The following is a 25,160-nucleotide window of genomic DNA, read 5'->3' as shown; positions in this document are numbered from 1 at the left end:
TTGTACAATGGCGTCGGTTGAGACAACACTGCTTACTTTGGCTTTAGTACTTTTAAAAGTAAAAACGTAAAAAAGCGAATTTATTGGATAGATCCATTTACGAGTGAAAAAAGATTGAGTGGTCATTATCATACAACTTTTAAAAAATTGGTAATACATAGAAGATGGAAGAAATTTTATAATTGTTATCGAATGTCATATTCGTCATTCCAAGAACTTCTTTTGATTCTAAAACCTGAGTTAACTCGTCAAAATACAGCAATGAGATCATGTATATCGGCAGAAGAACGTTTGCTCATCACATTGAGGTAAGAAAACAACTAGTATTTATTTATTTATTTATTGTTCTGTTACATTTTTAAATCAATCGTAAAATGTTATAAGTGCACTTAGATTATGAATAAGAGAAAAAGATTTATTCAATATCATCATACATGTCAGATATGATATCGGAGTCATTTGTAACCGATTCATTGCTATCTAAATTTTGAAGTGAACTGACAGATTCGTTTCTTGGCGCTGATTGATTACTTGGATATTGTGGTTGAAATTCAGACTGATATCCAGATTCAGACTGATATCCAGACTGGTATCCATACTGATGTTCATATTGAAATGCACCTTGGTATCTATTTTCATTCAATATTCTCGATGAGTGTCCCATATTTTTATATTTACGAATTAAATTTATCATATCAGCTTTGGCCTCTAACTTAAATTCCTCTTTGATAGCAGAAAATCTTTAGCTAACGAAATTAAGAACAGTATGTCGGGATTTTCAGATAAAATTGTATTATTCGCTTCCTTAGACTGTTTGAGATTTGCTGTCAGTGCTTCATACAATTTGTCTTGTGGGTCTTCATGTTTTGGAGTCTTTTTAGACTTCTTTGGTGAATGTGGTTTTTGAAAATCACAGTCTTGGTTATTCCCCAGTGCTGCATCATCATTTTGACTTGGAGATCTTATTTCGTAAAGCGGGTCTAAAAAAGTTAGCAAATTGGAATATATGTAGGGTCTTCTAGGTTTAGCTCCAGATCCACTGGAACAGTTATTGTTCTTCGCCTTGTCTCTTTTATAAGCGTCCTTAATGCTCTTCCATTTTCTTTGAAGTTCAATGACTGAAAACAATAATAATGTAAATAGTTTAGTTATTTATTAGGTTAATTTTAATTCATTTGAAATAAGTAGTTGTAGGTTAATTTTAATTAAATATGTAAAATTTACGATAACAAGAGAAGCTTTAAAATGTTATTCTTTTCAGGTATTTAGCTACGGGTTGCTATTTCTCAGATATTCACTATGACTTTAAGTGTGGACAAACGACGGCAGGCATCATAGTCCGTGAAACAGTGAAAATAATATGGGATAAATTAAAAAACATCTGTATGCCAGAACCAACCGAGGAATCACATCTAAAACTGCTGAAGGATTTATGAAATACGCAAATTTTCCCAATCTACTTGGGGCTATCGATGGGAAACATATCAGAGTTATAAAACCTCAACATAGTGGATCAGAGTATTTTAATTATAAAAAATATTTTTCCATCGTATTGCTTGCAATATGTGACGCAAATTACAGATTTATCGATATAGATGTCGGATGCTATGGAAAGGCTGCAGACTCAACAATAAATGAATGTAGTGAATGGACCAAAAAGATAAGGCAAGGAAATTATAATATACCAAATGCGAGACCAATATCTAATAATGGAGTGCCAATACCATTTACGTTTGTTGGAGATGAAGGCTTTGCATTATCTCAACATTTACAGAGACCTTACGCTGGAAAAATCTTGCCACGAGAGAAAAGAATATATAATTACCGCTTGACACGTGCCAGACGATACATTGAATGTACATTTGGTATATTAAGCAACAAATTTAAAATCTTTAATCGGCCACTGAACGTTAGCGTGGACTTCAGTGTGGCTATTGTGAAAGCCTGTTGTGTACTGCATAATTTCATACGTGAACGTGACGGTTATAATTTTCATAATTCTTTGAGTATAGTTGGTTTAGAAGATCCTCCTGAAGATGCAAGTTTGATTTCGATTGGTGCAAGACGGTCACAGGGACAATTAAGCGGAACTATGATACGAAATATGTACGCTGATTATTTTATTAGTGATGAAGGTGCAGTACCATGGCAAGATTCTAAAATTTAGGGTACCTACCAGTAGCGTAGGGTGAAAAAAGAAAAGTAAAGCCAGCACAAAAAAAAGTTTACCGCGTCAATAAACAAGACGTCATTAAATTACTTACATAAAAGTTCTCATCAAGACGAATCAAACGAGCCCAAACTTGATGGAATTACTTTGTTTTATTACGAAGATCCTATAGCCGACTTCCAGCTCCATCGTCAGACCCTGGAAACTGTCTGAAGACAAAGTACTCATCAAGACAAATGAAACGAGCCCAAACTCGACGGAATTACGTTGCTTTATTACAGAGATCCCATGGCCACCCTCCAGCTCCATCATGAGACCTTGGAAACTGTCTGAATACAAAATACTCATCAAGACAAATGAAACGAGTCCAAACTCGATGGAAGTACATCGCTTTATTACTGAGTTCCTATGGCCACCTTCCACCTCTATCATCAGATCAGTTCTACGTCATACATCATCATAATATTCCACTGTCATGCGATTTACACATTTATGCAAAATTTCAGCTTAATTGGAAACCGACAAGTGGGTCAAATTTAACTTACAACATTATATTGCAACGGACAAATGAAACGAAATAATATTCTTATAATAAAGATTGTAAGCTATCACAGATCGGCTTTACCCGGCTCATATTATCGACAGTGTTTGCATGTGGTAGTAATGTGTATGTATGCGTGAATCGCATACATTTCAAACATTTGAATTCCCATAAATATGAGCGAGTAAAATCGGCACGCGTAAAATAATATACGTGTGCGTTTGCGCGATTCAAATACATTGCGTATTTTGTATTCAGCTTATTGAAGAATATTTTGTGAAAGGTGTAATGCAGTGATGTGGCAGGTTCCTGCCATTTTGACAGATTAATTAAGGACAAAAAGCCTGGCATAGATTTAATTTATATAATTAATTTACTGAGACTCTCAGTAAATTAATTAAATAAATTCTGCCAACTGCCAGGGTTTTTTTGTCCTTAATTAATCTGTACAAAATGGCAGGAACCTGCCACAAATGGTCACCCTGGTGTAATGTAATTATATTGTTTGCGATAATTACGTAGATTAGTCGAATAGATTTTTGTAAGACTAGGGCTCAGTGAAGCTATTGTTGTAAATATAAAAAAAATACATATACCTATTAGAATCTGCCAAGGGAAGCCGATGGGAATCGTGTTGTATGGAGGCTACGCCACTGGTACCTACCTAATTACATGTTCTACTGTTTTACTGTTCTATGTACCGTCGCACTATAAACTATAATAAATTATTTTTAAATAAATATAAGAAATCTTACCTGCCAGGTTTTTTTCCTTACTGGTTTTTTCATTAAAATTGTTATAAAAAATTTGGCACAATTCATCCCAAGCATTTCTTTTTAACACTTTGTTTGAATATTCGGGCAGTAGTGAATTCCATGTAGCTGGACGATTGTTTATTTCTGTTATAAAGCGGTCGGTGTCGAAGGGTTCCATTTTAAACGAGATACACGCGCAGCACACAATAAACCATTATTGCAACTGAGGCGCGGGCGCAGTGGTGGACCCCCACCCCCTCTGCCCTACTCCGCTCCTTTGTACGCGCGTTTGTACCGCTTCAAATGCGCGTATACGCGCTTCATGCGCGCGTTTCTATTATCAATGCAAACGCAACAATTAGCGTTTACAGCGCCGAAGAAGCGCGTTCCTGAAACGCGCGTTATCAGCGCATTTAAAAAACGCCGTGTGCTATGGGCCTAATACAAATTATAGGTCTTTAATCTTAATTAAACTGCGAACTTTTAATTCTTGGGTGCTATCGGGAGCATAACTTGTTTAATGCTATTATTTTTCCATTATCCTATTAAGGATTTTGATCATCATTGATGTACAAGATTTGAAGTTTATTTTGGCTATTCAAGTCAAATATATAAGCAATTATTTTGATGTTTAGCTTATGCACAAACTCATTTTTGTTGATGGAATTAATAAAGCATTACAAAAAAAGAATTTTACATATTACTCGAGTCATATTTGACAACCCATTACCAGTCTACTTACCAGCATAGTATATCTTCTTCCCCGACCAAGAATATGTCAGTAGTAGATAACGTTAAAGGCATCTAAAGGATTCTGTCAACTGGATAGCTGCGTTGTTCTTTCAGTAGCGACAAACTGCGACCGCCGATCTGTCTAGCAAGCGCGCTGTTTGTCGAGAATAGCCGTTTATTGTGATTTAGTTATTGGAACTGTGTTCTAAAGGATTTTACAAAGAGATACAGCCATTATAGACTGGCTCACTTCAATTGTGGATTGGCAGTCAAACAAAAAATGATAGCCAATAGACTAGGATTTCTATCATAGATTCTTCGTTGTGTTTTCTTGACAGAGCGTTACCTACCCAGAATTTGTACTTCTATAGTTAATAGGTACTACCAATCCTTTTAACTTTTTAGTAAAGTATTCGATTCACATACCAAAAGCTAAACATATTGAAAAGCCTTCTGTTAGTGCCCCTACAGTAGGTACACAGTTTTAGAAATTGATCCAATCACGCGGGCCGCTTCATATATACGTTGTGGCTTCACAAATGTGCCCTTTATAACATAATCCCTAGAGATGAAGGTTTCAAATAACATTGCGGCGAATTGATGGAAACACAAATATAGTTTTGAGAGATTATCATCGCATTACGCAAACATTGGCTTTTGCAAGAAATTTCATGCATAATAACAGAACTTGAAATTCCTGTAAATACATAATAGATATATTCAAGGAAAAGTTAAAATACCTATTCATGATTCCCATTTACGTATTTAATTTTCAAGTGCATCCATCATGTCATTCAGATGGTCTGGATACCCTCGAGTATGTGAATGAGGAATGTAGTAAGTAGTAACATGAGAACATATTAGGTCGGTAGTGTCGGGGAAGCTAAGTGGCATCATTATCACGACTTCGGCAACTTACACACGTTAAACACAGATTGCGTGCTTCTGTTGTCGGTGAACAATTAACTCGGTTCAGAATGTTCTTTAAGATATTAGCAAAGTTGCGACAAGGAGAGCGCGATGCGATCCCGCGACCGAACTTCTCCGGTACCGTTTAGCTCGTAAAAGAGCGTAACTGCCGCTGTGAATAGATAATAAGGATTTTATTAAAATTCCTTGTCCTTGTTTTGCCATTCGTAGGGCTCGCTCCAGCGGACGTCTTTTGTTCTGGTGGCATGCAAGCCTAAAGGCTTGCCAAATTCGCCCATCGTCAACTTCAATGAAATTTCAGTGCCACATTTATAGTCCCCTTCTTTGTGCTTTTTATATCAAGTCTCCGTGATGATAAGACATAATTTAGAGTGAGTTTATCTTGTCGCCATAAAACACAAACGCTTTGTTTATTATTTCAATGACTGCTCAAATGTTTTCAATTTTAGACCTAGAGGGATATTCGAACATTTGCTCATCACAGTCTGTAATCCACGTTCGTTTATAACGTAAATACGGATAAATGTTGCACAATAGGCACGTGGATGGTGCATAATATATGATTTACTACATTGACGATCGCCGTTTTAATTAATCTCCCTGCGCGAAATAACAACGAGGATTCAATTTTCTGGTCAAATGAATTGGTGCTGCCAAACGTGCGGGCTGCGGCCCCTATGTGGAACTCGTGTACACTTTTTATTCTTCATACGTCCATTCGTGTGAGTCAATACAATCGATTTCATGAAAGATCACAGCCTAGTCGGCAGCCGGACTGAGGGCAGTTTCGTATTGTTTTTAGAATTGTTTCGCTGTGAAAGCTGCCAATGTGCCAACAGTTCTTTTTACATTGTTCTTTTTAGGACCTTTTCTTTGTAAAATGGGCGTTTGTTTATATTGTGGGCAATATGTGATGCGGTGCACAACAGCGACTGCGTTTCATAAATCATCTCAACAGCGTTCGCCGATAGACTGTCTCTCGGAGGAGTCGTTGGGGCAAAATTACTTTCTCATGGTTTCGGTGGTCGGTGTTTTATTGCTTCATCCCAATGAATAATGTTCGTTATACAGAGTATTCAGGGAAAAATTGTGCTAACAACTGTTTCGGAACTTTAAATTGGCGCTCTGTTTGGCGGTTTCGTAAAATCTCGACTCTGATTCGTTTAAAACATTTTCAACGACTAGGTTTTTAATAAAAATGCAAAGTTTTATATTGTGCTGTAGTTTGTATGCTTTGGGTATCAATGCGAAATGCCTGTGTTTATGCTCGTATCTCAATTGGAGGTACAGACGCGAAAACAGTTCCGTTTGCTTGCGGTTTTCAAATTTGCACACGATGTAAAACATAGCTACGTAGTAGGTACTTACGTCTACATCTGATAATTTTGCGGTGATTTTCTACATCTATATTTGCTAATTAGTTCAATGCATTATGAAATTTAATCATATTGATTTTTTAAAATTGACTGACAAAATATTCGAATTTTAATGAGCCAAAACAAAACTCCCTTTTATTTTTTTTAATTTAATTTTTAAAGCAACGTTTTAATAGGAAATAATGTCAATAAATAAAGGAAATAAATAGCCGATTTATTTTCTTACTTCCTTCTGCAGCTTTCAGATACCTAAACGGTAAAATTCATACTTACTTTATTTTAAATCACTCAAAATGCTATTTGGAGCATCTTTATCTTAAGATTTCACTCTATTATTTTTAATATCTCATAAAACAGCAATAGGATTAGCCATTTCCCCAGTGACTAGGTTTATTGATCTAAAAATAGCAGTTGAAAGTTCTCATAAAACCGAGTTCAAGTTAAAGGTAATAAGAAATTTAATATAATACTTAAGTTGACTGCCGATTCTAAGTTCTACCCAGTAAACTGTCATTATTTACAATTCAATGAATACTTGAGTTGGTTTCCAGTAGTGTATTATCCCACCCAAAACAAAAAGACACATACCTCAGTTAAAAATAGTATAACTATTTTTAACTGAGGTATGTGTATGGAACTTGGTACTTATTCAGATCTCACTTCTTTTATAGGCGAAGGATTTCCATATTATCGAACTTGGCAGCCTTTCACATTTTTGTTTTGGGTGGGATTTCATTTATTTTTGTAAGGTTGTTTATTTTATTTTCTTCTTATGATTAGGTTAGTTAAGGAAATGTCTCATTTATACTATCTTTCAGATTTTTGAATATGCACTATGCTTCTTACAAAGAAATGAACTAGATTAACTAAATGGACTAGATTTACCAACTGACTGACATGACATGTTATCATATATTATGTTCGTGGATCAAAGTTACACATACGTTATTTTCGAAAGTGACTCACACTTGGCCGTTTTCAGATTTTTACTTTGACTAAATACAAACCTTTGTAACGAATTTCAGATCGGTACGACCATTCGAAGATATATTATATAAATATAAATAAATTTAGTTCGTTTTAGTTCCTTAGGGGTATAAATTTACACTGGGTATTTTACACCTTCATTATTTTGAAACCGACTCACACTTGGCCATTTTCAGATTTTTCCCTTTACCTTGACATAAAGACCTACCTCCATGCCAAATTTCAAGTCAATACGACCATTGGAAGTGGTCTAGGTTTTTGATGAGTGAGTCAGTGAATCAGTCAGTCAGTGAGTGTATAGTAAAAATAGCGATTTTCTGACGTCAATATCTCAAGACCTACAATAGGTATATTAATGAAATTTTGTATTTTAGATAAGTGAGGGGGTCTCAACAGATACTAGAAATTTGAAATGTGTAAATAAAATAGATTTTGAGTTATAGGGGGGTCGAATTTGGCCCGAAATGGTTCGTGTAATATAACCCACGGCCGGTGTGTCGCTTTTTTTGCTCGAACTTGGCGGACACACTGCCGTGTGTCTAGATATTCCAGTTGCATTGTACTTTGAAATCAAACCTCACCTCTGTTCGAGAAATATCAAAGCAATAAATAGAACAGTTATTTTAGCATCTCCAACAATAGAGTTTCACTTCGCCCAATGACTTAACCCTTCTCGAATGTCGGCCTGATCGATTCCGTAGTCATTTTATTGAACAAGACTTGACATCTGAAGCCCATCCAAAACTATGTTATGAATGCCTCTTAGTGCGTTATGTTGAAAAGCCACTAAGTTTCGGATTAATCGATTACATTGCGGGTTAGATTGGGCAAGTTTAACAGGCGTTTGGACGGGCCAAGTTAACCCATTTATCTGAAACAAGCCCTTACCCTTGACAAGAAAGATTTGACGGGGCCTCTACGACCTTACCGATGTTCTAGACGGGCTATCGAAATGAGTTTACGCTTCCATGAATTGAATGTCATGTGAACTTTGGTAACTGTATTTGGCAGAACACGTATTGTGCGAAGTTACGACAACAATTTTGTGAAACGAAATATGAATCCCCAAAATCAGCGGACTGGTATGACAAAATGGCCTGTGCTTAACGCGGCTCTGTGGACCGATATAATATTCATCACATTAAACCCTGAATGCCAATACGGATGTTCATTAAAATACATTGAAATAATCCTTTTCTATTAAATTTCTGACCTCGTATGGCTTTGTCTGGCGTCATTAATCTTCATAAATGAAAATGATATGTGCTGCAGGAAATCAATTTTCCGCTCGACTTCATTGCATCGAGTATTCGGTGGCCCGTGTTTGCCATTTGACATTTAATATTCCTCAATGGGAATGAACATTTTTTGCACGATCACCATTTTTAGGAGTAGGTACGCTGGTATTCCAGGGAATTTTTATTCTGATGGAAATTTTTCAAGTGAATATTTTTTGCCGGAGACTGAAATAAGCTTCATTTATTTTTTTAAACTTTCAATTAAAGTTATTCCTATTTGGTTACACGCGGAAGCTCTATTCTTTGTTATTCTCCGATAACCTCAGAAAGTCATGGAGATGCATTGATATAAACAGTATTTTCATGCATATTTTCCTTAAGTTAAAATAATTTAGGCACCTAAATACTTCTTCATATGTCAAATTCTGGTATTAACGATCCGTAAAATTCACAATGGCTTGAATAATATTCGTCCATATCTCCTGATTGTTGGAATTTCCGCGCCGCATGAATATATCTCCATTGGAATTTGGAACCCAGCGTATACGGAACTCCTCAACAATATTATTTGTCGTAGATATGCCAGTTATTTGGCAACTACATATTGTGCCTAAAAATAAAAACGTTAATATGTAGTGAAAATAGATGGAATAGAGCATTACCTATGATAGTTTTTTTAAAACAGCGTAGGTACAAAAAACTATCAAGATTTTTAACTCCAAATGAAAACCGATACGTTGAAAAACAGCCCTTAGTGACTTTCATAAAAAACGGAAACCCAAAAACATTTCAATATTGCGAATATGTTTTATAAACTTCACGTCCATTGATGGCCGAATAACAAACTGTGCAGGCTCTCGACTCTGTCAAACGGTATCCGATATACGTCTGTGACAGACAGAAGAATCCAAACTAATATTATAAATGCGAAAGTAACTCTGTCTGTCTGTCTGTCTGTCTTTCTGTCTGTCTGTCTGTCTTTTCTTCACGCCTAAACTACTGAACCGATTTGTGTGAAATTTGGTACAGACATAGTTTGAAACTTGAGAAAGGACATAGGATAGTTTTTATTACAAAAAAAATAAAAATAAAATTATTCCGGACATATAGCGCCATCTATTGGTCAAATCAAAAATCTGCTGGTAGTCACTATTCCACGCGAACGAAGTTGCGGGCAAAAGCTAGTGATTCCATAAACGGAATGTGAAACTCCAAAAAGAATTCCAAATTGGGAACCGTTTTTGAATTTTCCGCTTTTTTAATTCAATATTTTCCGTTGAACTGTCTCCTCGCTTTTTGATGAATGAGTCCATATTTGAGTCGTATCTCGATGCAAAAATATTTCCGTCGGAAATAAATATTATTACTCGTAGGTTCTTTTTTTACAAATGTTTACATTCGCCATTTTTATTTGTTAATACATTTAAGGCAATGAAAGAATGTATTTTGAAAAAAAATGTCGGAAATGTAAAATCTTCATGCACCAAACGATATTTTGGGTTTATTTTTAATCACCCGAAACTAAAAAAGTTTTCTTATTTATATCTTAAGGCTTGACTGACCATGACTAGACTGAAAGTATCGTAGGGTTATTTACTTTTTTATTTATAAGCTCCACACGTATCCTAACTATCTTGAGAAGGGTTGGAAATGACAACAATCGATAAAGGTCGGGTATCGAATCGAATCCGACATCGAATCTGCAGAATTCTTGACCTCACTCGCTTATACAGCCAGTGTAAGTTTTGAGGCATTTTAATAATCAACGAATAATCAACGATATTAAAATTTAAATTAAAATACCGATATTAATTTGTTGGAGTATTTTTGATTCATTCGCGAAATTACTTTTCCAGTCTTCTATGATTAATTCCTTTTCTGTGAATCAATCAATGGCTTTCGTTTGAAGCTTTTATACTAAATGGATATGAAAATAAACATTGCAACAGATTTTACTCAAAACTATTGCTATATATTGAAACTCGTATTTTCCAGGTCTTTTGAAAATATGAAAGTGTTTTTCGCTCTATGTTGGAATATACGAGAATATTAAGAATTATAGCACCCTATAAAACTCTCGTTGCTATAGCATGGGAAGGTTGTTGAAACTAAGCTGGAACTAGTTTCAGAATATTGAAGACAGTTTACAAGTACGCAAGTAACAAACTGTGTAGGTAAGTACATTTCGAAGTCATATTGAACTCGATTCTCTTCGGATATTAGTTTTACGTGTGTAAGAAGCACTTTATAACGTATCTTATAGCTGTTTACTAGAAACAGAAAAGATGTGAATATCAAGAAAACAATGCATTCTAAATCGAAATCCATTTAAAGGTGCGCTGTCTCTATAAATCATTGTAGATGCTATCAAAATAGCAGTAAAATCGTTTTCTATCTTTGACCGCGAATAAATTTTCAAAGCCCGACATAAAAGCCTCGTTTAGAAAATAAAAGTCTGCAATTTGCCGCAGCAATGAAAAATGATAACATTCACAAAAAAGGATACAAACAAAGTTAAGAAGGTATATAATTAATGAGGAATGTACCTGTTTCAGACGAGCACGCAACCTGTGCGGCGGACCACACATTAATATTAGCGACAAGGCCCACTTTAGACAATGTTATTTTTGTTCCAAACAAGTAAAACGTTTTTTGTTGTCAGGTTTGTTCACACAGAGATGTTTTGATATATGTCTAACAACGGATGATATTAAGCCGGTGAAAACCCCAAAGGGATCGCAGAATTGACCGACGCGGGTTTCGGGGTCCAAGGGCGGCGATTAGACCCCTTCAAGCGAACATACAGCAAAATCTCTTGTTGAAATACTGAATCATATATTCAAACAAACATTATCTAATATTCTAGACTACTCACACGTGACCCATTTATGCTTGAAAGGATCTTTGTACTAAGTAAATAACTGGAGGGATGACAATTCAAACTTCGTACGTGGGTAGGACGTAGCGGACAGTCTTGTCAGTTGGAACCGTCCTGTCCTTATTCCTTTACATCTAGATTCAGGACGGATCCCAGAAGAATAACAAATACATTTCACAGTAATACGGTGATATACTTCCAGGCACGTGTGAAGGATCCTTAACCTTGGAATTCGATTATCTCTTCGAAAACTGTAAACAACCTTCACTCACGAAGATGTTCAGAAATAATTTAGTATGTTTCGCTGATGAATTCGTGTGGCCTTCTGTTAAATTTAGATGTTTGTATTCGTGTTGATATTTTGGCAATATGAAGGAGACCATCTATTATAGGAAATATGTATTTTTAAATGTGTATATTTTGTCAATTTTAATGAAGGGCAAAAAGCTAGCTAGCTTGTAAGAAGTAAAGCTCTGATTTTTTGATAGCACACAATCCTTATAACACACGAGTAAAGTAGAAAGCATCAACAACAGTTTAGGCAGACACTCTAACAAATAACTTTGTTGTGGAGGATAAACGGACGGCGGGAACTTAGGAGCCCCGGAGGCCACTTAAAACTTATGTGGCTTCGTTAACCATAGTCCTATATTCCTACTGTTGTTAAGGCCTTACAGAATTATATAACAAGAGCCGTCTTCAAGTTTAAATTTAGTGTTTCGTCTCGTCATTGTGGTTTCGTTGAATTTAATCAGTATATCACTGCGACCCCAGTTTGTTTGGCGGAGTCGAGCTAAACTGCGGGGATCCCTGGAATATTCAGTATCAAAAATATGAACGCCATTGCTGAACTGCAAACGGCTTTGTGGGATTTAGATGGTTCGATATGATTGGTGAAAGGTATACAGATGTTTCGCTATAAAATACTTTTTTTCAATAGGTATGCGTATTCAATTGGAAGTAATCAATAGTTTTAATAAGTTTGATTTCAGAATAGGTTGAGATCTGAACAGTTGAGCTGTAAACAGCTAGGTAAGTATTAACTTTAGTTATCATAGAGTAGTATCGAGGTTGTTTGTAATCGATGTACACTGAAAATATCTCTCTGATGCCGGCTGACGTATTTTTGCAAATCTCTAGTCTCCTATTTCAAAGCTACCTTTTGTTTATGCCCCGTTTATAATAAGTAGGTCAAATATGGTTGAGAATATTTGCTTACCGGAATCAATTGACGAAAATTTAATTGACGTCTTTAAAATTGCATGTAATTGAATACAAAAGACACTGTCAACATTAGTTATAGATAGTTCAACCACAAAATACATAGGTACAGAAGTCAATCTACATACAAAGCGCGTTCGAGTCACGCAGACAAAGGTGTCTATGTGTGCGTGTTCACAGACGCGCTGTCTCAAAACAACTCAAAACAGTGCGAGCGCGGCTGCCGCTTTCTTGAGATAAGCGCGTCACACAAAGGTAGATAAATGTGCACGCGTTGTGATACCTACCTAACTGTAATTTGACTGTAATATTTTTAATTTTAATAACAAAAGAAAAAGTAATACTGGAGCAACAAAATTCGTATTATAATTGAACAAGTTGACGTTTGTTTTATACAACAATAAACAGTGAATTGTCGTTTTTTTAGCCTGCCGTATTACCTATATGTAGTATGTACCTACTTATTTTCTCATATTTCGATGGTTCGTTTAATAAACGCAGTAGGTAGGTACAGTGAGGTGGGTAGGTAAGCGCCCCGGCGGCGGCCTCTGGCCCAATGCCGTAATAAGTTTTGCTAGTGTCGACCCAGGCGAACCTGCCTACCTACCCTCAAAGATTATTGCTAGTAGGAGTTGATAATTTTTGTGATCATGGCGAGACTATGTTGTAAGGTAGACGAAATAAAACTCGCACATCAAGTTTTCTGTAGGTAGAAGCAAGCTTAGATCAGGGACTGTACCAACCCATTACATACAAAAATATTTTTTTCACAAGTAAAGAGTAGGGTAAGTATATATGTATGAATAACAAAATTATAAATTGCGGTTTCTGAAAAACGGTATCTCGTTCAAACGAATTTCCGTTGAAAGTGTTTATTAACCTCTTGTATGCCACATTAAATATTTTATTATTATTGGTTTATATTTCATTTTTCCTGTTTTATTCTCAACAATACATCAAATAATTAGATACGAGTACCACTACCACGTTAGTTTTATGCGCATAAAACAGTTGACAACCCTAGCGCGACGGCCGAGTTTAGGCATGAAAAGTGAAGTACATACATCAGATTGACTTCTGTACCTATGTATTTTGTGGTTCAACTCAGATTTGCGCGCGGCCCTATGTGTGCGTCGGCTTGTAAATATACAACTTTCATTCGTGTGACAGTGACGTCGTCCGAGCATGACGTGTTCTTATCACTTTTTCTTATGGGTACAGTCGTTTACGAACATACTAGTTATTCGCGGAGAAATTATTAAGGAGTCAGATAAAGCGTTTCAAAAAATAAAACGACATTCAAAGCTTTTTATTATTAAATATAGTTTTTCATTATTTTTTCATACGTCTTTTCAAATTGACATTGACAGTATCTAAGAATTGAATACTCCTTAAGTACATTATTTTCTAGCTCGGGGTACGTGGACAATAAATAAAAGTGTGGACTAAGAATGTAAAAAGAGGTATAATCTAGTATAATAATGTAAACAAAATGTGTGGGGAATTTAAAAAAGTTATATTGCTTTGCATAATGTCGACCAAAATAACAAAATAATGAAACTCATACATGAACGTTTAAGTCAAATTGATGAAGGGATGTGGCGTAATACTTGTCGACATGTAGAAAAGAAAAAAGAAGAATACTATAGACATTTTGACATTGGAGTCAGAATTTATAATTCTCCTTGGAGAGTAGCGAATCCGAAAATTCATAATTTGATTTTTCAAATAGCGATTCATAATCATTATAAATAAATAAACATTAAATTACGTAATAACTGTTTTTCTTTAAACCCCCGTATACAACCCCTAAATAACTGTATTGTACCCGACTGTACCTCTTGTCACGCACACAAAGTTACTGTATATGTACAAGGGTTACCCACACATAAGGCCGCGCGCACAACTGAGTTGAACTTACTATACAATACTGGAGATGGCGTTAGTCATTTATTAATGTTTGGATATTTTTGCCTTATTTTGCAATTTAGCTGTCCTTAAATCCTTTGACTAGGGATTACGACCTTGAGAGGGCTTTAAGAATTAGCCCTTAAATAGAAAGGCATTTAATATTATAGCTGTAGTGGAGTGCTTTTAGCTTTTGTTTCAGTATTTATGTTGTTATTTTCTTTGTCTCAATGCTGGTTAATAGAGGCCAATTGACATCAATGGACTATATTGATTTATTTACATCAGCTAGCACTTGGCGATGTTACAGATGGTACAATGTACGTATCTTCATTCAATCATGAAAACATCGCTCATTTAACGAGTATCGATTTAAAAGCTCGATTGGAAACATTGATTTCAATTAATTGACTTCAATACAACATTCGTTTTTCTGCAAGTAATTACTCACGAATATATTTATTCAGATGATAATTTAACGAAAAGAAATACTGTATTGACATGTTTTTTTTTTATGTCGTTTCGTAGAAATACTTACTTTCAAGGAGAGAAATAATCGAGTCATAACATCAAGTTTATCATTCCTAAGTAACCTAATAATAAATACGTGATATTTCTTAAAGATGTTTTACTAACACTAACATATAAGCAACCAAACTTGTCATAAGAAAGTCTCAGGTGGTGTTTATATGTATTTTCTCGTATATACTTAATAATTAAGATGGATCTACGACGTTTTATGACGCAACGAATAATTCCCCTGCGTAATAGAAAAAATGACAAAACCTAATAAAGGTACTATGGTAATACACTGAAAAAAGTACGAAAATCATGAGTTTACACCAATTTAATACAGTAAAGTTACTCGAATATCTCTCTTAAATCGCTTAATTGTTGGCTTATTCAGTGAAGAGTTCGAAACTGAACAGCTATCAATTATTCTTTATTTAATATTTTCAGGAAACAGCCTGATAAACGAAAATTTTAATACCACTTAGCTTTAAGCCGTGCTTCAACGTATTTTTGTCAATATAATGGCAAGCGCCAGAACTCCAATGAACGGATAATCAGTATAACTTTTATACGTTAAATACTCTTAGTAAGTATTTCTTGGACTCCAATTACTAAGTAATGGTGAAGGAAAATATCTTAAGAAAATCTAGACTTTTAACTCTAAATGCCCAATCCGCTTTGATTAACGCTCAATTCCCTTCCTTCTTACGTCATCTTAATCTCAGAGCGGTGGTCAATTCGAAGATCAGTTGTGACACTCGGTGCCATCACTTTGTGGCCGACATATTTGTCAACAAAGTACTAACAGGCACCCAGAACTGTACGGTACGGGTCTTGCATATTTTAGAAATCGGTATGCTCCGACAATCTGTTCGGAATCCTCGGGGCCCGAGAGCCGCGCAAACAGTATCTGAACGTGGCTCGAATGTTTGTCTATTGATCGAAAGCTAACGAACTTACTAGTAGCTTCACGTCTAATAGTTCCTCAGATAGATTCCACTCGTTTCGGCTAAAACCTAATATAAGGCTAGACGTCCGCTTGAAAATGTCTTTACTGAAATTCCGTGGGCGGTAAAAGTTCGATCGCTCGCTGCTTTTATTGTATTCACAAGATTTATTATTGAAGCTTAATAACGACGGTAATATGTTACCTTTAATAAAATGTATTTTCGTTGGTTTTAAAAATATGAGTTTATTCAATTTTGCAATATTGGCCAGATGTAATCAGCTGTCAGGAACAGTTAAAAAATCCAAATAGCACGTTTTTAGAAAATGGAAAACTAATTGAGTTCCGTTGTGGTACGCTTTAAAGGCGACCAGAACAACACTAGACCGACTACAGGGAGAAATTAATTTGATGGCTGTTCTGTTTTGCTGTTAAATTCATAGCGGCAAACAACGCCTGGCTATAACAGCCGAGTGTGCTATTTACTTAAGGCAAGAAAACACGCTCGGTGCAAAACTGCAGGCGCTTAAACTGCACTCGTACGATTGCAATGCGATGTTCGCGTTCTTGTTCCGTAATTAAAAGAAAGTTGGTGACGCCCGCGGCTGCTACTACGAAAATTAAATAAACCTCTTTAAGAATAATGCTGTGTAAGTATTTAAGGTTGTAGGAATTTTCCTAAAAAAGAAAATACCTAATTATAGAGGTACGTAGTGGATTTTTTCTCGGTTGCCAACTGAGCTAAATAAGTGTTTGTAGCCTCGCAAAAGTCTTATTGTTTTTCTGGCGACTACGTATTATTACAAAAAAAAATACTTACTGGTCCGAAAAACAACAACGTTCTTTTTATATTTTTTTCATAATTGTATTGTTTTGTCTTTTTAATATTTTCATGTTATGTCTGACTTAATACAAAATGTTATTTGGGAAAATATACTTACCATTTATAAAATTTTCTGACTAAATTCGCTATATTTAGGTAATTCAAAAAGTTGCCCTATTTACTACCTTGCCTAAGAGTGATATAAAAACTTGTACAAACATAATATAACTTAAGAAAACATGTATGTTATTTGAATTTTCTTAGATTTCCCAGGCGGTTTAGCAAAATTGCTTAGAATATTAATATAAAGGAGTATGGAATGAGCTAATTCTACTTAGGCCGTACTTGAATCTAGGCAAAAATGTAATCGATTTTATTTACTAACAAACATACATCTTTCATTTTATTGAGCTTTGCAAAGAGAAAATCGAGACACGTATTCGAGTTTTTTCTTAATCCTTTATGAAGCGTGGTGACCATTGACCGTGATTTCTTTCTTTGCCAAGACCTTGCCTTTCCTATATTATTTACATTGAAACTAATTACAAAGCAATAGCATATTTACTTGCTTAATTAGAGGGAATGGTAAATAATGACATAGGTGGGTTAGCAACTGCTAATTTACCCATAGATTACATAATTGCGTTGACAATACATATTTGATGGGAAACCATTAACCGCCATTTCAATTAGGCACCACAGATAATATTACAAAACAATAGATAATTAATTAAAATATTAGTGATTAATACTGTATGCTGTTGGATTATTATGTTCAACGTACCATTCATTGTAACTTATATTAGAATTATTTTAGGTCAAAGCTATTTTCCCGTTTATTGATATTGCCTTTATTTGTGCTTACACAAAGTTTGTTGATGTTTAATATTTTGTAATCGAATGGAAAACTGATTGCATCGCAAACATTAAATTACAAAGTGACTAAAAATAAAATATTTTCTAAGTTCTTACGAGCACAGTTAAATCTCTTTGTGGGAAAGTCGTTAGCAGAAGTATAACTACTACGCACTTGACACAAAGCATTTCTCTGTACTTATTATGAAGTACACAAGTATATGGTTGTGGTTGTAATTACATAAGCGAGATATTTCACCATTTTTTCGCCTCTCAGAAGTCGTCGCCGCCCAAGCATTTGAGAAGTTCCAAAAAATATGTACCTAATTAGGTACCTGTGGGTAATAAAAATCTCACATGCTTTTCTATGTGTAGGTATCTAATTTCCCTTTTTGCCTATAAATGCGATAGCAAGTTGGGGTAGGTCTTTCATAATTTAAAAAGTGTTTGAAGGTATCTCAAATGACCGTAAAGCATAGAAAAGTAGGATACCTACCTACTGGTAATTTGAAAAATATCCATAATTATTTAAGAATACGCACGCAATAATTAATTCATTTGTTCTTAGGTCCTATCCCCTTTAATTTTAAAGCAGTGGTTGAATCTAGTTTGTTTTTGGTTTCATTTGCATATTTCTCAATTTGTCTTGAGTTTTTTAAATGCTCACATATTTTTTTCAATGTTCTGTTTCTTTTTCAAACAATAACACTCTACAACCTGGAATCAAACAGCCCAAGCTCGTCCGGGCGAGTCTAGAACAACGAGGCTTCCAAACAAAAATAACAAATGGTTTAAGTAATTAACTTCTGTTGGTTGTGTTGGACAAAGGAAATTATTCTCAGCGCAAACAGTGTAAATATTCGGTACCCCAGTCTAATTAGGTTCAAATATTTAGCGTATCTTTAAAACGGATGGTTATAAAATTGGGAAGGAAAACCTCAGTTATGGCTGTGGTCTCAGAAAGTTAGCTGAAGAGTACCTAACGAAGCGAGAGCGACATTATTTTTTATCTAACAAGGGGGAGTCGAAAGAAAGGGTAAATTTTACACAGAATTATTTGAAGAGGTAGGCAAGGTAGGCGGGTTTCGGGTATCTGTTATTTTATTTGTATTTTTAGTCAAACTTCATTAAATTTCACGAATTTAAAGCATTAAGGGCCTACAGTAAAGTAGAAATTACTGTGAAAAATATTTATTCTCATGCTGTATAAATAAAGCTATCATATTTCATAATTTATTTAGTACTAGGTATTCTATTCTCGATTTTATGAAATAAAGCTTACAAGCTACGTACCCACACAGCTTGGAGCCTTTTTTACAAACACATACTCGTACTAGTATACTTCCCAACAAAGCTACGTATCTGAAGTAGATTTACCTACTTCAAAAGAGCACTGAATGAAAAAATAAGTAAATACCTACGTCTCGTTTTATAACGTATAAAAGTGTTTTCTAACGTCCATATCTGCCTCGTCTCTAAAAAAATATGCGCAAATGATATTTCACTTATCTAATACTGCATAGCAACATAAAAGACACGATGCGCTGACTCACTGCAGATTTTTCTCCCCAAGATACGCGAGAATGGCTTTATACACTACATTCTTTGATAGTCACACTTCACCGTTCATTGCTCCATTTGTTTACTAGACTTGCATCAAAGTAACCACGCAATAAGGAAATATGAGCGGAGATGCCATAGTGCAGGTAGGTCACGCGCTTTCTTCTAGGTCAAATTCGTACGGTGGGTATGAACATTATGATCAGTTTACGAGTGTTCTAACGATGAGTTTGGGTTCTTTAAGACACCTCTCAACGATTTTTGGTACCTAATACAAAAAAAAATGTCGGGTCCAATGAAAGCGTATAAACAGTTCCCTTCCTCGTCCCCCGCTAACCCGCAGTTTGGCGCGCTGCTTCTTAGGCGATTTTACATTACGGCACCTCCGCTAGTCATTTTGTTCTCCATGAACCGCATACACATATAAATTGGTGTGTCGCTAAAAGCATTTGTGAAACTACAGGAACCCATGTTTCTATTTAATACATCTCAATCGACTTTTATACGTCGTAAACATCTATATTTGTGGGATTACTTTTATAGTTGAAACTAATGGAAGTCTCGTTATATAATATTTACGATCGGTTGGTTGTAAAGCTATAGCAGGTAGTGTTGGATATATGACCATATAGGCTATCAATCGTGATACATATGAACTTCAAATTTTCACAGCTATTGTGGATTTTTGTATAGTAGTATTTATGGACAAAAAAAAACACAAAAAAAAGAACCCAAAGTATTTTTTCACTCCTGAAGGTGTTTTACAGATGTTAATAATTAATGTTAAGTACAGCTTAACGGCCCTTTTTCAGGCGTTTGCAGAAGAAACATGAGTATACATATTAATCAAAATTAATGAAATGCAACAGCAAAAATATTTTAATTACCTTACAATTGATATAATAATAATTCATTGACCTGTCGTTTTAGCTGTATCGATCAATATTTCAATACTTACGCGCCTCTCGTAAGTGGGACCTATTCTTAGAAGTTAAGAAACAAGTTTGCTTCAGGGACCGACTTGGACTGCTTAATTATTTCTCCTGCTATTCTCACGTAGGTATCGACCTCAAGTTAAACCCACTGCAATTCTGCATGTGGGTGCTCTGTAGTATCCAAAAATTCTAGATAATTTAATTTTGGTTTTTTTACCTAGGTATATTTAGGCATTGAAATTCTTGTTCTTTTTACAGATTAATGATAATGAAGTAAGGGTTTTTTTATTTTTGTAGGAAATGTAAACTGTTCGTGGCTACCTTCAATTGAAACAATCTATCAAGTAGGTTCAGTAGTTCTTGAGATTAGCGCGTTCATAAAAGTAAAGAACACATAAAATTCTCCATGACATTTTCCCCCCAAATTCGGGCAGGGGCTGCAAACTTTGAAGCGATGATAAACGCTATAATAAGCTCGTGAATCGGGTCCATTACTGTAACTCGTTGGGAACTCGTAATTTATGTTATGTAACTTCAAACTACCCGCAGCCCGCTCCAAGGATTAAAGTGCCAGCGAGATGTTTAATTGTACACACAACCATGGATTAAATAAGGTGAACCTTGCTGAAGTTTTCTCTTCGTCATAATTTTGGAGTCGGGCCCTTGTTCTTGTTTAGTGTTGATTGTTCTAAGTTGTCTAATTTTCACTTGTGTTGGCTTTGCCTTTAGTGTTTTTTTCAGTCAGTGAAAATAAGTGAGTTTAAATCGTAATAGCTTTGCGAATCAAAACAACCATTCTAAGCCCCCTCACGTTGTAGGTTATACCTATCAGTATAACGTTGTAAGTTATTAAAGTACATCTGTTGTTCCCATGATTGTAATATTTTCTTAAATTTTTATTCAAGATTGTACTTTTATTCTCCAAAACGAAGTGTAAACGTTAAGCACCTTGTATAACTCTCGCAAAGCCAATTAAAAACCGAAAGAAATTCCCAAGTTTTATTTAACGTACTTTAAGTTTTAATTGCATAAGAAACTATGTTAAATAGACGTATAAGAAATATTAATGAACTTTCAGAAAGTTTTCCAGACTTTGGTAGGTACCTGTAACTAAGCAACTAAGTGGGTATGTACATACCTACTTACTACATTTATCATCATTTGTAAACTTCGCTTCAAATTATAAATGGGATTGTTGCGACCGAGTTCGTAATAAGCAATTAACTAACATTGAAGAGCAATTAATCAAGTACAGAATGTTTTTAGGGTTAGTCCACAATAAATAACAACCACAAAAAAATATATAAATCTCACTCATACTGACATACCTACCTACTCATAATTAATTTTGGTTGGAGCAACTCCACCAATCTATTGACCCCTGAAAGTCAGATTGAATCGTGAAAACCGTAAATAAAATTGATCTTGTGGCTTCTATCAAACTACAAATAATATCCTTACTTACCTAATTAAATCAAACACGGTCAAACCTGAACAGTATGCATAATAATATTTCTACTTTTGACGACGCCAGGTAACTTTGTAGAGAACTCCCAGTTAATATTAACGGGCTTCGCGCAGCACTAGTTTGCTCCGAACAAACATAGAGAACGTTAGCAAATTCATAACATACGTATATATATGTATGTATTATGTGCATACAATGCGATGGCCGAAGCTTCAGTAGACAGCGGACAGCGTCACATTATTGAATTTCAGTCCAAAACGTCGTTTACAAAAGGCCCTCGAGTTTTAAAGGAGAAAATAATCTTCTGAGATAGGTATTCATATTTTGCTGCCGTTACAGCAATGTACGCCATATTGATGTTAGATATTACTGAAAAGCACATAAAAAAAAAATTGTGCGCAATCAAACGAAAGCCATTTTATTGACGCCTGTCCGTTAAAGACATACCAACTTTTCTTGTGCAGGCTGACAATAATTTCATTGTTTATGCTCGGCCTTTTACGATAGTCTTTTGTTTATTATCCATTTTTAGATCTGTCATGTTATGTGTTTTCTTTGCATTAAAAGATAATTATTAAATTACTCCTACTAAGTTCAGCAAATGTGATAGAATAAAGTTTAGTGTCAAAAACAAAGCGTGAATCCTCAATTGAAAGTTCAGTCGTTCAGAAAGAAGAAACTGAAATGTGATGCTATATGAAACGAGTATTTTGACAAGTTCCAACAAACAATGTAAACGTGAAACATGGAAATGGTTAAAGTTTCGAAGGTAATAGAAGTTGAAATCTATTCTATCTTTGTTGAACGATTCAGTTAAGTGCGTGACTTTTAATTTTCTCATGTCAATGCCTTTTTGTTTGCGTTGCACTTTATTGTCAACAGCAAATAGTTTTTCCACTTTATAGAAAGTCATGTATTGGAAGAATACTCCACGGTTTTGCAGCTTACATATAGTGAAAGAAAATAATATGAAGAAGTTCTGTATACCTACTAAAATATAAATGTTGGTAAAATAAGTAGTTTTAAAGTCTAGCGTCCAGGCTGGCCTGCTTTGCGGATTATGCCCACTCTCTAACGCTCTTTGTACCTGCGTTCAGGAAGCTTAAATGTTATGTTTAAGTAAGTACTTATATACTAAAAAGCAAAAAGTTTGTGCAAAAATAATATGATATTTATTTATAATATTTTGAAAAATAAATATGTATGTTGAAGCTGGGCATTGTATAATGCTAACCTATATTGTCATTGAACGCGTTTGATAACATGTCCAAAATACGTAATCTCATTACAGTAGGTACCTAAACTGTCACTCTTTTATACCTAAAAAATAGATATTGTGAGTTAACTAGCCATTATTAACTACATTTATGAACTTACAAGCTCCTGTTGATAAAATGTGTTTACAATACGCAGCAATGGTACCCAGCCTCCTTGAGATAACTAAGAGCAACTAGTAGATAAGTATCATTGCGTTCCTTGAGATGATATTTTATCATACAAACTTAAAATTACGTCGGACTTATATATTTGTAAACCTTTATTTCCTTACTACAAAATCTTAAACATCTGTTGAAAACTTGTCTAAAAAAATTTGCTGCAAAATGGACATTTTTTTAGACAAGTGTTCAACAGACGTTTAAAAGTTTTTGTGGTATGACGGTTACTGCCCCACTGCTGGACAAAGGCCTCCCCTATATAATCATTCTATCAGTCTTTTTACCATACCATAATTAAAAGATAGTAAAGGTACCTATTATAGTTTTCATGCATAATTACTTAAGCAATTTTGTACGATCGATCCTTCATAAGAACGTTAGATGAAGTGTGTGATTCTTTACTCTCGTTTTGCCGTACCGTAGCCGTGCAAAGCCATACAAAGCGAAATAACCGTAATTTCACGATAAAATCACAGGAAACTTTATTCCCACGGGATAGTGCTTATTTCATTTAAGTTTTATATTTCAATTAATATTTTGATCCTATGTGTTTATGCTATGAAAATTGGGAGTTGGCAGATAGAACGATATCATGATATCAAAATAAAAAAAACTAGTCCTAATCGGATTGTTTTGGTACCTTTATCACTTCTCAGGAAATTTGGAATTCATGTGAATTGTTTTATTTTGTGTGTCTAGTCATAAATTAATTCCCAAACTGTGAGCTTTTTTCTTGTTTACATACACATTCTAACTCTCAGCTTATTGATAATAAGGTTGGTTTTTTGTCGGTTAATATTCCAGGAACCAAGAAATCACGCCCGAAACTTGAAACCTTCATGAAATGAGATATTCTGTTCATTAGGCATATTCATTAAGCGAGTCTCGTTCCATTTAATAATGATACAAATGAGAAATTGGAATTGAATTTTAAAGTATGCATCCTCGTTTTATATCGAATAAGTAGATTGTTTTAAAATTAACAACGAAGAACAAGTCGCAAAAAGTTTTAAATTGCATCAGTGCAAAGAAAACATTTCAATATCAACAAAAAGTATCGCAATTGAAAATAATTTGCCGAAGAAATCAGATATTGGTAGCACTCAGAGAGCGGGAACCAAGAATATGTAATTATGTAATAATGACATCAGTCAATGAGCCAATTACTGAACGGAGCTCGCTCGGCTCCGGCACAGAGGACTGGCGACCACAAGCACTGACGAACAATAACTTCGTAACGACTTCCTCCCCCTCGTAAATAAACAAACAACATGGAAAACAAACAAGTTTCAATTATAGTCTCGTTTTCATTCGACTCCTGATTTTCAAGTACGTTTTTCTGTTCCCAACAAATTGTATATTTAACTTCAAAGATAGAAAATAAATGTCGCTGCTCTTCTGAACTTTCCAAATTATGAAACTCTGGAGCGTTTATTGCGTTCTCATGGAAAAGATTAAAGTGCCTTTGCCTTATCATCGCCGTCTACCTGAAGTAAGAGACTTTAAAGCTTTGACCAATTTTAAATAAGTTCTAGTACTTTATTTGCTTCACAAGATATTAATCAACTCCTAGTCGGGATCATAGAGCCCATTCAACTGATAATAATAAGATTGGAACTGATTTAATCTCAATTACGGAGCTACAATAATTGAATCTGCATATATAATAGCTGCTCTTAGGAGTATAATAACAAAGGTGATTGAGGAGAGAAACTGAACAAAGGCTTTAGTGAGAACTGAAATCAAAGCCTAGGTTTAACTTAAAGACTATTTGGAGCACACACAGAATTGAAACAATAAATACAGTGTAAGGACCAGTAATGCTTTGTTGATAACTTCATCTATTCATTCATAGAAACTATGAATGCATTGTATGAGGTCGTAAGTG

The 25,160-nt window shown here is 34.9% G+C and overlaps 1 protein-coding gene and 1 long non-coding RNA gene across 9 annotated transcripts in view; both read left to right on the top strand.

Annotated features, from left to right (window-relative positions):
- LOC110383871 (low-density lipoprotein receptor) overlaps positions 1-25,160 on the top strand; it is a 175,712-nt gene that overhangs the window by 59,142 nt on the left and 91,410 nt on the right. The gene's annotated exons all lie outside the window — the stretch shown is intronic.
- LOC135119298 (uncharacterized) lies at positions 75-2,162 on the top strand. Its single transcript, XR_010278146.1, has 2 exons — positions 75-308; positions 1,262-2,162. It is a non-coding gene; the product is annotated as an uncharacterized LOC135119298 (long non-coding RNA).

The sequence above is a fragment of the Helicoverpa armigera genome, chromosome 3 (assembly GCF_030705265.1).
Source record: "Helicoverpa armigera isolate CAAS_96S chromosome 3, ASM3070526v1, whole genome shotgun sequence".
NCBI lineage: Eukaryota > Metazoa > Arthropoda > Insecta > Lepidoptera > Noctuidae > Helicoverpa > Helicoverpa armigera.
Note: the sequence above shows the minus strand (reverse complement) of the source record. Positions and strands in the feature narration are given on the sequence as shown.